The 12413-nt window shown below is 45.5% G+C and overlaps 1 protein-coding gene across 5 annotated transcripts in view; it reads left to right on the plus strand.

Annotated features, from left to right (window-relative positions):
• The first annotated feature begins 11430 nt into the window (after positions 1 to 11430).
• Cep250 (centrosomal protein 250) overlaps positions 11431 to 12413 on the plus strand; it is a 45144-nt gene continuing 44161 nt past the window's right edge. For 3 of the 5 annotated variants that reach the window (XM_028888902.2, XM_028888903.2, XM_028888904.2), the window contains exon 1: positions 11431 to 11541. The gene's annotated coding sequence lies outside the window, so the exon portion shown is untranslated. The remainder of the gene's footprint in view (positions 11542 to 12413) is intronic. The other 2 variants (XM_037205353.1, XM_037205354.1) reach the window with 1 other exon arrangement.

Here is a 12413-nt window from a genome sequence, read left to right on the forward strand (position 1 = left end):
CACGTTCATTTAAACATGGACACACCACACACACACACACACACACACACATATATATAATATATATATATATATATATATATATATATATATATATATATATATATATAATAAGTATTTTTAAAAATGAAATATGGCTGAACATGGTGATATATGTCTTTAATCCCAGCACTCAGGAGGCAGAGGCAGGTGGATCTCTGAGTTCAAGGCCAGCCTGGTCTACAGATCAAGTACCATAACAGTCAGGGCTACACAGAGAAAACCTGTCTCAAAAACAAAAACAAAATAACAAAGGAAGGAAGGATGGAAGGAAGAAAAAGGAAAGAAGTGTGGTGTGTGGTATGAAGGTGCATGCCTGTAACATCTGGACTAGGTGTTTTTAGGTTCTTAGGCCTTTTTTTTGAGACAGGGTTTCTTTATGTAACAGCTCTGGCTGTCCTAGAGCTTGCTTTATAGACCAGGCTGGCCTTGAACTCACAAAGATACACCTGTCTCTGCCTCCTGAATGCTGGTATTAAAGGTGTGTGCCACCACCGCCCAGATCCAACCTCCTCTTAACTGTTTTTCAAAGAGATCTGGTGCCCTCTTCTGGCTTCCAAGGGCACCGCATGAAAGTAGTACATATACATAGACTCTGTGTCTGTGTCTGTGTCTGTGTCTGTGTCTGTGTCTGTGTCTGTGTCTGTGTCTGTCTCTCTCTCTCTCTCTCTCTCTCTCTCTCTCTCTCTCTCTCACACACACACACACACACACACACACACACACACTTAAAAAAAGAAACAAAAAAAATCAAGTTGTCCTGGCATAGTGGTGTGAGACAAGAGGATCCCAAGCTGGAGGCCAGTCTATATAGTTGACACAATGTCTTAAAGACAGAAAATCCTACCCTCCAACCCCTCACTCGAAGCTCTTACTCCAGAGGTAACAGTTAGGGACCTGGATACTTTCTAGTGTTTGTCTTTTGAGAAAGGATATTGTGTACCCCAGGCTGGCCTCAGAGTCCTGGCTGGTCTTGAACAGGTTATCATGCTGCCCTTACTGCTGGGATTAATGGCAAGGCCACCACACTCAGCTTCTTGCCATTCTTGAGCTCAGAAACCTCAAATCCTTGCTGGATATTCCATTCCTACCATCTTCCTTCCAAGGAGAACACTGAGGTGGATTGTCCTTTGGGAGTAAGACACAATAGAGAAGTTATCAATGCCATGGACCAATAGCAGGGGCTCTAAGGAGAGCTCAGGTGCACTATACAGAGTGGGGGAGTCCCTTCTCATAGGTCTCAGAGGTGTACCTAGTTGAGGTGTACCCATTGTATAGGTCAGGGTACATGTCGCCACTGGTAGCCCTGGCAACCCAGTCTGTGAACTTCCTTGGGGAGGTGAGAATGGTACCAGTCAGACTCTTGGAATCAGGGCACCTGGTGAGTCAGTTTATAGACTCACAGACAGGCTCTCCAGCAGGGATCCCAGAACCAACCATGAGGATAGAGACAGAGAGTGCTGTAGATAGGCACAGCCGGAGCACTGTATGGTCTGGGATTTTAATGATTCAGTCTCCCAAATCAGGCATAGTGATGTGAGCCTGTAATCCCAGCACTCGGGAAGCTGAGGCAGGAGGATCATGAGTTTAAGGTCAGCTTGGACTGCATACTAAGACGTTGTCTAACACATGAAACAAACGGGCTGGTGAGATGGCTCGGTGGATAAAAGTGCATGCCACTTAGCAGGATGACTTAAATTCAATCCTCGGAACCACAAAAAGCTGGATGCAGTAGCTAGGGTATGTAATCCCAGCACTCCAGCAGAAAGATGGGAGGCGGAGACAGGGGAATCACTGACAAGCTCCCAGCCAGCAGCCTACAAAACACAGCACCACAGCAGAAACATGAGAGACTCTGTCTCAGCAAGAATGAGAGAATGGACTCCAGAAAAGTTGTGTTCCAACCTCTAAACAAGCACCACAATATGCCCACACTTTCAATCCTGAACACATGTGCACAAATAAAATAATTTACAAATACACAAGGAGGTAAATTCTACCTTCTACATTGCATATAAGAACCCTAGTAGAGGGGCTGGAGAAATAGCTCAGAGGTTAAGAGCACTGGCTGCTCTTCCAGAGGTCCTGAGTTCAATCCCAGCAACCACATGGTGCTGTGGATATCACTCTATATAAATAAACACTGATGGCCAGTGACCAGGCAGGAAGTATAGGCGGGACAAAGAGAGAGGAGAATTGGGGAAACAGGAAGAAGGAGGAGAGACACTGCAGCCACCGCCAGGAGAAGAGCATGTAGAGACGCCGGTAAGCCACCAGCCACGTGGCAAGCTATAGATTTATAAAAATGGGTTAATTTAAGATAAAAGAACAGTTAGCAAGAAGCCTGCCACGGCCATACAGTTTATAAGTGATATAAGCGTCTGAGTGATTATTTTATAAGTGGATTGTGGGACTGCGGGGCTTGGGGAACCTGGAGAGAAGCCCTCCAGCAACAAATGGCGCCCAACGGCTCGAGTTTCCACCTTAAACCTGAGAATATTTAATAACCAATTCTAAACAGAGCCAAAACCAGGTTCCTGCTTCTTGTCTCATACGGGCAACTAGATGCGGCAAAACGCAAGTTTGGACACTGACGGGTTCCTGGCGGGTGCGTTTGACCCGCAGTATGGCGGAAATGAGGCGTCTGCCAGTGGCACATTAAGCTGTGTGGTAGATTTAGTCTTTACTAGTATTTAAAAAAAAAGAGGTTTCTGGGCTACACGCTGCTTTGATAAAAGCTTAGACCCACTATTTCTGAGACTTGATGACTCCCAGAGCTGGCAGAAAACGTACCACTGCCATGTTGGGAAGCTGAAGTGGGCGGAGCCAGCAGCCACAGCGCTGTTTCAGGCTTACAATGGTACAGTTTAAAGCAATAGGCTCAAGGTTCAAGGTAATATAAAACACAAGCCACATAAAGATGGCTACCACACAGAGAATCTGGATTATGTTCTCTTTGATATTCATAACTAAAGAAAAACATTTAATTACAAAAGCTGTTGAGTTATGCCAAAATGTATATTTTAAAGGTACCTTGACTTCAAAATTTGGATATAAGGATATGTTACTTTGGAAAAGAGGTTCTGCTTTTGTTTCCACAGAAAGCCAGAGGCTGTGGACTTGTTCCAGATTAAGATACATCAGGTTTCACCAGCCAAGACCCCCTGAAAGGACTCCGATGACACCATGGCCCAGATGATCCAACATCCAGATCGGTTTCAAGGCAACTGGTTCACACAATACAGCCTCACGGACTACCCCATAGGTCTAAAATTTTCTTTGCGTCCCCATAAGATACAGCGCCCCCCTCCAGCAGGAAGTAGTAAGAGATGCTACGCCCAAATTCCCAAATATACCAAGCTGGCTTTAGAGGTGGAATTGGCTCACTCCCCTCTAAACCCAGACATATTGCTTTAAAAAAAAAATGGTTAAGGGATTCTTATGTCCCAAATCACAAGAGCCCTCTGGTGTGGGACAGAGAAAAACCAATATTTTTATTTAAAACAGGTTGATTATAAATGTGATCTCTTTCTAAAAAAGAAAAGGGGATATGATATATAGGAGGATATGGAGATGATAAGATAAAAGGGTAGATTAATGAACCTACTTTTAAAGAATAACTTGTTTAAAATGTTTTACATTGGTATAGATTTTAGTTTATGTTTAAAATGTTTTACATTGGTATAAATTTTGGTTCATTGATACAAACTTGAAGTTAATTTTGTTATACTCTCTCTATATATGTATATATTTCTATTCTTGTTTGAGGTGTTGTGTTTATATAACTCATTTAAAATTGTAATGGATAATTAAAAAATAGATTAATAATTAGTCATCTATGATAATCATATCTGTAGCCATGTTAGTTAAGTCTTCTAGGTATACATAGATATATTTCAGATAGATAGGTAATCTTCAAACACTTCATAGACCTGGAGAATATGGCATTTAAATAACTTAGAATTCTGTTGATGTGAGACACAATTGCTCCTGGCTGCACCAATTTGATCCCGAGAGAATGTTGGGCTTCTAAGACATTTCCATTTGGAAGTTTGTCTTTTTGGCACAAAATGGCCTACTGGGCAAAGAACTGCCCTTGCCTTGATGGCTGACAGTACAAATGCAATGCTGTCCTTTCTGGACAAGCGGGACACAAGAAAAGCGACCACTGTACTCTGCCAAGACAGGGTAAGATGGTCTCTTAAAATTCCTGCTTCTAAAAATGGTCTGTCAGATACTCTAGGCCTGTAGCCAATTTGAATGCACCAACAATGCTGAAAAACATTAGGTGACTGTCCAGGCTGCCAGCTGTCTTGGTCTACTTTTACAAGATTCCCGAAAGTTGCTTGCATCCATCTACCATTTCTCAGGTACCATTATGTTCCTTCTCAGGTCTTTGATGTGGTTGAAGACTAGATAGTCGTAATTTCCTCAGTTATGATAAAAGATAAGTTAGATATAAAACCTTAAACTCACAAATATAAGATAGATAGGACATCTTCTTTAATATTGTAACTATAATTCTTGCTCGGTAATTGTTTTGTTATATGTAATTTTACCATGTTAAAGTTAAATCCTTCCTTTTTAAAAAAAGAAGAAAGGGAAGTGCTGTGGATATCACTCTATATAAATAAACACTGATGGCCAGTGACCAGGCAGGAAGTATAGGTGGGACAAAGAGAGAGGAGAATTGGGGAAACAGGAAGAAGGAGGAGAGACACTGCAGCCACCGCCAGGAGAAGAGCATGTAGAGACGCCGGTAAGCCACCAGCCACGTGGCAAGCTATAGATTTATAAAAATGGGTTAATTTAAGATAAAAGAACAGTTAGCAAGAAGCCTGCCATGGCCATACAGTTTATAAGTGATATAAGCGTCTGAGTGATTATTTTATAAGTGGATTGTGGGACTGCGGGGCTTGGGGAACCTGGAGAGAAGCCCTCCAGCAACAACATGGTGGCTCACAACCATCTATAATGAGATCTGGTGCCCTCTTCTGGCATGCAGGCATACCTACAGGCAGAATACTGTATACATTAAAAAGAAAAGAAAAAAAAGAACCCTAGGAGAAACAAACATAAAAATACAAAAAACAACAACAACAACAACAACAACCAAGAACCTCAGGAGAGAGCAACAAGATGGCTCACAGGTAAAGGCACTTGCTGTCAAGCCTGACATCCTGAGTTCAATTCCTGGAACCCACATAAAAGGAGAGAACTAACTCCTGAAAATTGTCAATAAATAAATAAATGTAAAACAAAACATAAAGCAAAACAAACTCCAAACCCCAAGAATGCCAGTTGATATGTAACAGATAAGAAGTTTAAGGACTTTATTAGCCGGGCGGTGGTGGTGCACACCTTTAATCCCAGCACTCGGGAGGCAGAGGCAGGCAGATCTCTGTGAGTTTGAGGGCAGCCTGGTCTACAGAGTGAGATCCAGGACAGCTAGGGCTATATACTGAGATTTGATCTCAAAATTTTTTTAAGCACGAGGTGATTTCCTAGGCTGGGGAGATGGCTCAGTAGACAGCAAACTTGTCACACAAGCATAAGACCATAGTTGGGATAACAAGAATTGACAGAAAGCCAGATGTGACAGCACAAATGGTAATCCAAAAGCATCTACAGAAAAATAAGAGGCAGAGATGGGGGCGGGAGCAGGGTGACAGGAGACTCCCCAGAAGCTTGCAGGCCAGCTAGCCTGGCTTATGTAGTGGTGAGCAAGAGACCCTGGCACAGAGCACAGAGAAGGAACTGACACCCAAGATTGTCCTCTGACCACCACACCCATGCTGTGGCACAAAGCTGTGCTCACACACCAGCACACACAGACAGACACACACACATGCACATTTGAAAACAATCTTTTTTAAAGATTTATTCATTTCTATTTTACATGGTCTGGTGTTTTGTCAGCACGTATGTCTGTGTGAGAGTTTCCGATCCCCCTGGAACTGGATTTACAGACAGTTGTGAGCTGTCATGTGGGTGCCGGGAACTGAACCCAGTCCCTCTGGACCAGTACTCTTAACCGCTGAGCCATCTCTCTCCAGCCCCAGAGGGAAAAAATTCCCCACAGAACTCAGTAAAAAATGCTCAGATGTTTCCAACAAGCTGACTCCGGTTGCTCTTCTATGATTATGCCTTACTTCGTCTTTGTGGTGCTGAGGTTGAACAGAGTGCCCTCCTGCTAAGCCACACTGCCACTGAGCTACTTGTTCTTAGCCTTGCACAGTCACCATTGCAGAAAAGACTGGGCAAGTGAAGCAAGACCCCTGATAGTAACAGACTTTATAAGCGGCTGATAAATATTCAAAGTTAGACTTGGCCAGCTGATGGTGGCGCATGTCTTTAACCCCAGCACTTGGGAGGCAGAGGCAAGCAGATCTCTGTGAGTTCAAGGCCAGCCAGGGCTACACAGAGAAACCCTGTCTTGAAAAAAGAAAGAAAGAAAGAAAGAAAAAAAGAAAGAAAGAAAGGAAGGAAGGAAGGAAGGAAGGAAGGAAGGAAGGAAGGTTGGGTGAGTGCAGGGTCACTATTAGACCTGCACAGAATGCAAATTCCCCGAGATTCAATTTAGGATGTCAAGGGGAATTTGGTGAGGGAACTGGTGTCGATTTTCCTCTAACTCTTTCATTTCTTTCTCTCTCTCTCCTCTCTTTCCTCCTCCCTAATCTGGCTACTGTGACTCTATGTCCAGTTTAATTTTATTTGATGTCCCAAATGTTCCTTGCACTTGCAAGATGCCCGAAGGCTGAGGTAACCACTATGTGCCTAGACAATCTCTAGGGGACAATGTCACCTGCTTTTCCACATCAGGAACTTCACGTTCTGCTTTGGTCCAGGCAGTTCCCAGTGGTATCACTTCATTACATTTTCACTGAATCTCCAACGGGTTGCTAACACTGTATTATTATCTGATAGGAAAACAAACAACTGCCTGATGAATGGATAAATTAGTGAGGACATGAATGCCTCCCCCTTTACAAAGGTTAACGATTACTGTTTGGTATTGATCTCCTACTTCATTGAACCCTTTATTGGTATATTTTGATAATCTAAAACCTACATCCACTTCCTAGTTTGCTGATAGATCTTCTGTTTTAATTTTTGGTTTTTGAGAGAGGGTCTCATGCTGTCCAGGCTGGCTTAGGAACTCTTTATGTAGCTGAGAATGACTTTGAACTTCTGATATTCTTGTCTCCGCCTCAAAAATGCTGGGGTTACTGGCCTGTCCACCACGCCTACTTCTATCAGACCCAGGGCTTCACGAATGCCAGGCAAACACACTAAACTGTGCCACACTCCCAGCCCCTGCTGATGGGTTTTTATAACTTATTTAATCCCGAGGATGATTTGACTTATTCAGTTCAATGGATACTTATTAGATACTTGTCAGACTATAAGAGAAACACTCAGGATAACTCACTCTCATAACTTCATGAACCTTAAATTTCATAGGGGAAAAGTATGAAAATGGTAAATCAGCAAATAAAAAGTAGAATTACTATAAAAGAAACAGAATCATGATGGGGAAACATAGAGCAAATCTCAATTTTCAAAAATTATTTTATTAGAGCTTTTGTGTGTGTGTGTGTGTATGTGTGTGTATGTGTGTGTGTGTGTGTGTGTGTGTGTTCATGCATGTGCAGGTGTACATGTGCCTTGGCGTATGTGCAGAGGTCAGAAGGCAACTTTTGGGAGTCAGTTCCCTTCTTCTGCCAGAGGCTCCTGGGATCTAACACAGGTGTTCAGGCTTGCACAGGCTTGCACTTTTACCCATCTCTGTTGGGGAATGTTATTTTAAGGTGTGTTACTTTTGCTTATTTTGCATTTGTTTAACTCTGTGAAGCCGTGTACTGTGCCTGTCTAAAACACCTGATGGACTAATAAAGAACCGAAAGGCCAATAGCAAGGCAGGAGAAAGGATAGGCAGAGCTGGCAGGCAGAGAGAATAAATAGAGGAGAAAACTGGAGGGAGGAGATTGAGAAGGGGAAGACATCAGGGCCAGGCACCCAGCTACACAACCAGCAAGTCATGGAGTAAGAGTAAGACTTGTGGACTGGAGAGATGGCTCAGAGGTTAAGAGCACTGCTTGCTCTTCCAGAGGTCCTGAGTTCAATTCCCAGCAACCACATGGTGGCTCACAACCATCTGTAATGAGATCTGGTGCCCTCTTCTGGCCTGTGGGGATATGTACAGACAGAACAATGTATACATAATAAATAAATAAATCTTAAAAAAAAAAAAAAGAGTAAGACTTACAGAAGAGACGAGACGGGAAAAGCCTAGAGGCAAAAGGTAAACTAATGATAATTTAAGATAAGGAAAGCTGGCTAGAAACTAAGCCAAGCTAAGGCCAGACATTCATAAGTAATAATAAGCCTCTGTAAGTGAATTTATTTGGGAGCTGGGTGGTGGGTCCCCCAAAAGACCAAAAACCCCTAACAACACATCTCAGTTGCTGGAGTTTCATGCTGAGGGAACCTTTAGAAGAGATTGAGATGACATTTAATCCCAGTAGAGGCAGGCAGGCAGACTCTGTGAGTTCGAGGCCAGCCTGGTCTATCCAGGGCTACATAGTAAAATCCTGTCTAAAGACATAAATAAATAATACCAGGTAAGCCGACAGCTAAAAGAAAGGTAAGAGAGCAGTTTAGGAAGAGGACAAAATATGTAACAAGGCAGAAAAGACTGGGATGTCTGACATTTAGGTTGGTTGGTTTTTCTTTGTTCCAAATACGGTAACAGAGAAACAGAGAACATCCTCGCACAGAGCTTGTGGAATTGTTTTCCCGGGCTGAGTCCTCACCACTGATTCTTTGCAGCTCCTTCTCTAGGGTCTGGAGATGTTTCTTCTTCCTGCTCTAGATAGCTTGTTTTTCAGAAGCACTCACTTTTTTTGCTACTCCACCTCACCCCCCAAAGGACCTGCAAGATAGCTCAGCAGACGAAGACATTTGCCACAGAGCCGGATGACCTCAGCTTGCTCTCTGGAACCCACAGACTGAAAGGAGAGAACCAACTCCTGCAATGTCTTCTCTGGCCTTCACATGTGTGCATTCACACACATATACACACAAAAGAAGTGTGTGTGTTTTTTTAATTTAATGTAATAAATCAGGCTGAGGTGGGCAGTGTGAGCACACGCCTTTAATCCCAGTATTCAGGAGACAGAGGCAGGTGGATGGTTTGAGGCCAGCCTGGACTACAGGGTGAGTTTCAGGACAGCCAGGGTTACCCATAAAGAAAAAAAAAAACACAAAAAGGTTTTTATATAAGAGATCTAAATAGATGGCTCAAAGGATAAGAATGTTTGCTCCCCAAGCACGGACCTTAGTTCAGATCAAATCCCTCCAGTCCCATAAAAAGATATGAGGTGCTGAACAAAGTACTCCATTCCCAAATTCCCTTTGTGTCTTAACTCTTTCTCCTCCCCACTCTCTCTGTTTTTCAAGACAGGCTTTCTCTGTGTAGCCCTGGCTGTCCTGGAACTCACTCTGTAGAGCTGGCCTCCAACTCAGAGATCTGCCTCTGCCTCTGCCTCTGCCTCCTCTGCCCCCTCTGCCTCCTGCCTCTGCCTCTCTGCCTCTCTGCCTCTCTGCCTCTCTGCCTCTCTGCCTCTCTGCCTCTGCCTCTGCCTCTCTGCCTCTGCCTCTGCCTCTGCCTCTCTGCCTCTGCCTCTGCCTCTGCCTCTGCCTCTGCCTCTGCCTCTGCCTCTCTGCCTCTGCCTCTGCCTCTGCCTCTCTGCCTCTGCCTCTGCCTCCTCGGCCCCCTCTGCCTCCTGCCTCTGCCTCCTGCCTCCTGCCTCTGCCTCTGCCTCTCTGCCTCTGCCTCTCTGCCTCTGCCTCTCTGCCTCTGCCTCTCTGCCTCTGCCTCTCTGTCTCTGCCTCTACCTCTCTGCCTCTGCCTCTCTGCCTCTGCTTCTGCCTCTCTGTCTCTGCCTCTGCCTCTCTGCCTCTGCCTCTCTGCCTCTGCCTCTGCCTCCTCGGCCCCCTCTGCCTCCTGCCTCTGCCTCCTGCCTCCTGCCTCTGCCTCTGCCTCTCTGCCTCTGCCTCTGCCTCTCTGCCTCTGCCTCTACCTCTCTGCCTCTGCCTCTCTGCCTCTGCTTCTGCCTCTCTGTCTCTGCCTCTGCCTCTCTGCCTCTGCCTCTGCCTCTGTGTGTTGCGGTTAAGCATGCGCCATCATGACCCAGCTGACTGGTTCTCGTGTGTACACACAACCTATACACTGGTTCACTGAGCACTGGCTGAGTATCTGTTTTGTACCAGCCCTTGTACTGGGTGCTAGAGTCAGAGATGTTCAAGAAGTTCCCTGTATCCTCATGGAACTCAGTCTCATGTAATACCCACAGAGCAAAATCATCTGGGGGTATTTGCAATAATGAGATTCCTGGCTTCACGCTTGGTGTACTGAATCTTCAGGGATGGAATCTAAGTTCCATTTCTTTGTTGTTGTTTTGTCTGTTTGTCCTCTGTCTGTGCTAAAACTAGAGATAACCAGACAACCAGAGTCAGACAAATGGAATTTCAACGCTAAGAAAATGTGTTAAGTGCTGGAGAGATGGCTCAGCGGTTAAGAGCACTGACTGCTCTTCCAGAGGTCCTGAGTTCAATTCCCAGCAACCACAAGGTGGCTCACAACCATCTCCAGTGGGATCTGATGCCCTCTTCTGGTATAAAGGTGTACATGCAGATCGAGCACTCATAAACATAAAACAAATGTTTAAAAAACTTAAAAAAAAGAAAAAGAAAAAGCGTTAATAATATATGTACAATATATTATAAAAATAACTCCCCTTTTACAGCGGAAAGTAGTCGTATAGAGGTAGTCATAACTGGACAAACTGTAGCCCTCCTGGCATGTAAAGCATTCAAAAAGTAATACTGTGCAAAGGCTTGTGGAGGGCCGAGTATTCCAAAGGACACTAAGTTGTTTGTGGATGTTTTGTTGCCTGAGGCCGCGTGGAGGATCGGGAAAGACGGAAAGTTGAGATTATGAAGTAGTCGTTCGCCCAGATTTAATGGCAACTAAACGCTCACGCAGTTAACTACACACGGCTTTGTGGGTGCCACAGTGCGCAGGTGCACCCAGGCCTTGGTTTTACGCATGCGCATTATTTAACTCTGAAGCCAGAGGCGGAAGATGGAGAGCGGAGTGTTTCTTCTCCCCTCAGAACGTTCAGTGCTAGAACTCAGAGACTGTGGCTGTGTCCATTTTTGGAGCGCAAGCGTGTGTCTCACTCCAAACTTCTTTTCCTTCTGGGCCGCTCTAAGAAGTTGGCTGCCAGTACCTAATATGGCGAAGGCCCCGCCTCCGCGCGCTGGCTCCCGGCGCTCGGCTCGGGGGGGGGGGGGGGGGCACGAAAGGGCGGGAGTTTGGGGGGCGGGGCCTGGCTGCCCGACTGAGGCCGCCCCGGGCCTGGCCTGCCGGGTGCTGTGTAGCTTCTGCGGTTGCTGAGGAGCACTTCAGGAATCCCGGGACCCGGCGCTGGTGAGGTGGGTCTAGGGCAGGCGGGAGGTGCCGAGTGTAACGGTCCGAGGCCCAGAGCCCGCGCGCCCGCGGGGATCTCGCCATTTCCCAGGAGGAGCTCCGGGCCCGGAGAGGGGCTGGCACTCGTCCTAGGGGGTCCCGGCCTGCCCGCCTGCGCTCCCTGCTGCAGCCACCGCTCCGGAGAACTTCACACCAGGGTGGCCCACAGCCGGAGCCAGGGCTGGCCCGCTAAGACGCTGCGCTCCCTGCAGATCTCACTTCGTGCCCCCTCACCCGCGCCCCGAGCTTTGCAGCTCCCTGTGCCCCCGCGGATCTATCCCTTAAAAGTCCGGTCCCAGACCGCTGCTCCATCCTCAGATTTCTCATTCTTCAGGACCCAACTCAAAGATCACTCTTTCACTTGTTCAAGATCTTTCTTAGAGACCTGCTCCAGGCTCAGCTAATCTCGATTCTTGGTTTTTGAGATCTTTGCCCAAGTCAGTGTTCTTCCCCTCGTTCATGTTCTGGGCTTGTACATTTGAAGTCATGTCTTTTTTTTCAACTCTATGTCCCATGATGATAGCAGTAAATAATAAAGTTACTGAATAGTTTCAAGATGACATCTCTACTAAATGCATTACCTGCAGAGGCCCCTTGATGCACGCAGCGATCTATGATGTGGGTTCCATATGTCCACCTTTTATGCCTGAAGAAATAAGCGCTCATAAATCAAGTTCTACGATGACTAGAATCTGCCCCATGTATATGATTGATGACTTAACCAGCTTGTCTTTGCATTACTGTTTATCTTAGCCTGTAAGATATGGTGGCCAGGGGTACAATTCAAATTTTGCTAAAAGGGCTTTTTTTAATTTTTATTTTATTTTTTGTAATGGGA

Source organism: Peromyscus leucopus, chromosome 4 (genome assembly GCF_004664715.2).
Source record: "Peromyscus leucopus breed LL Stock chromosome 4, UCI_PerLeu_2.1, whole genome shotgun sequence".
In the NCBI taxonomy this organism is placed as follows: Eukaryota; Metazoa; Chordata; class Mammalia; order Rodentia; family Cricetidae; genus Peromyscus; species Peromyscus leucopus.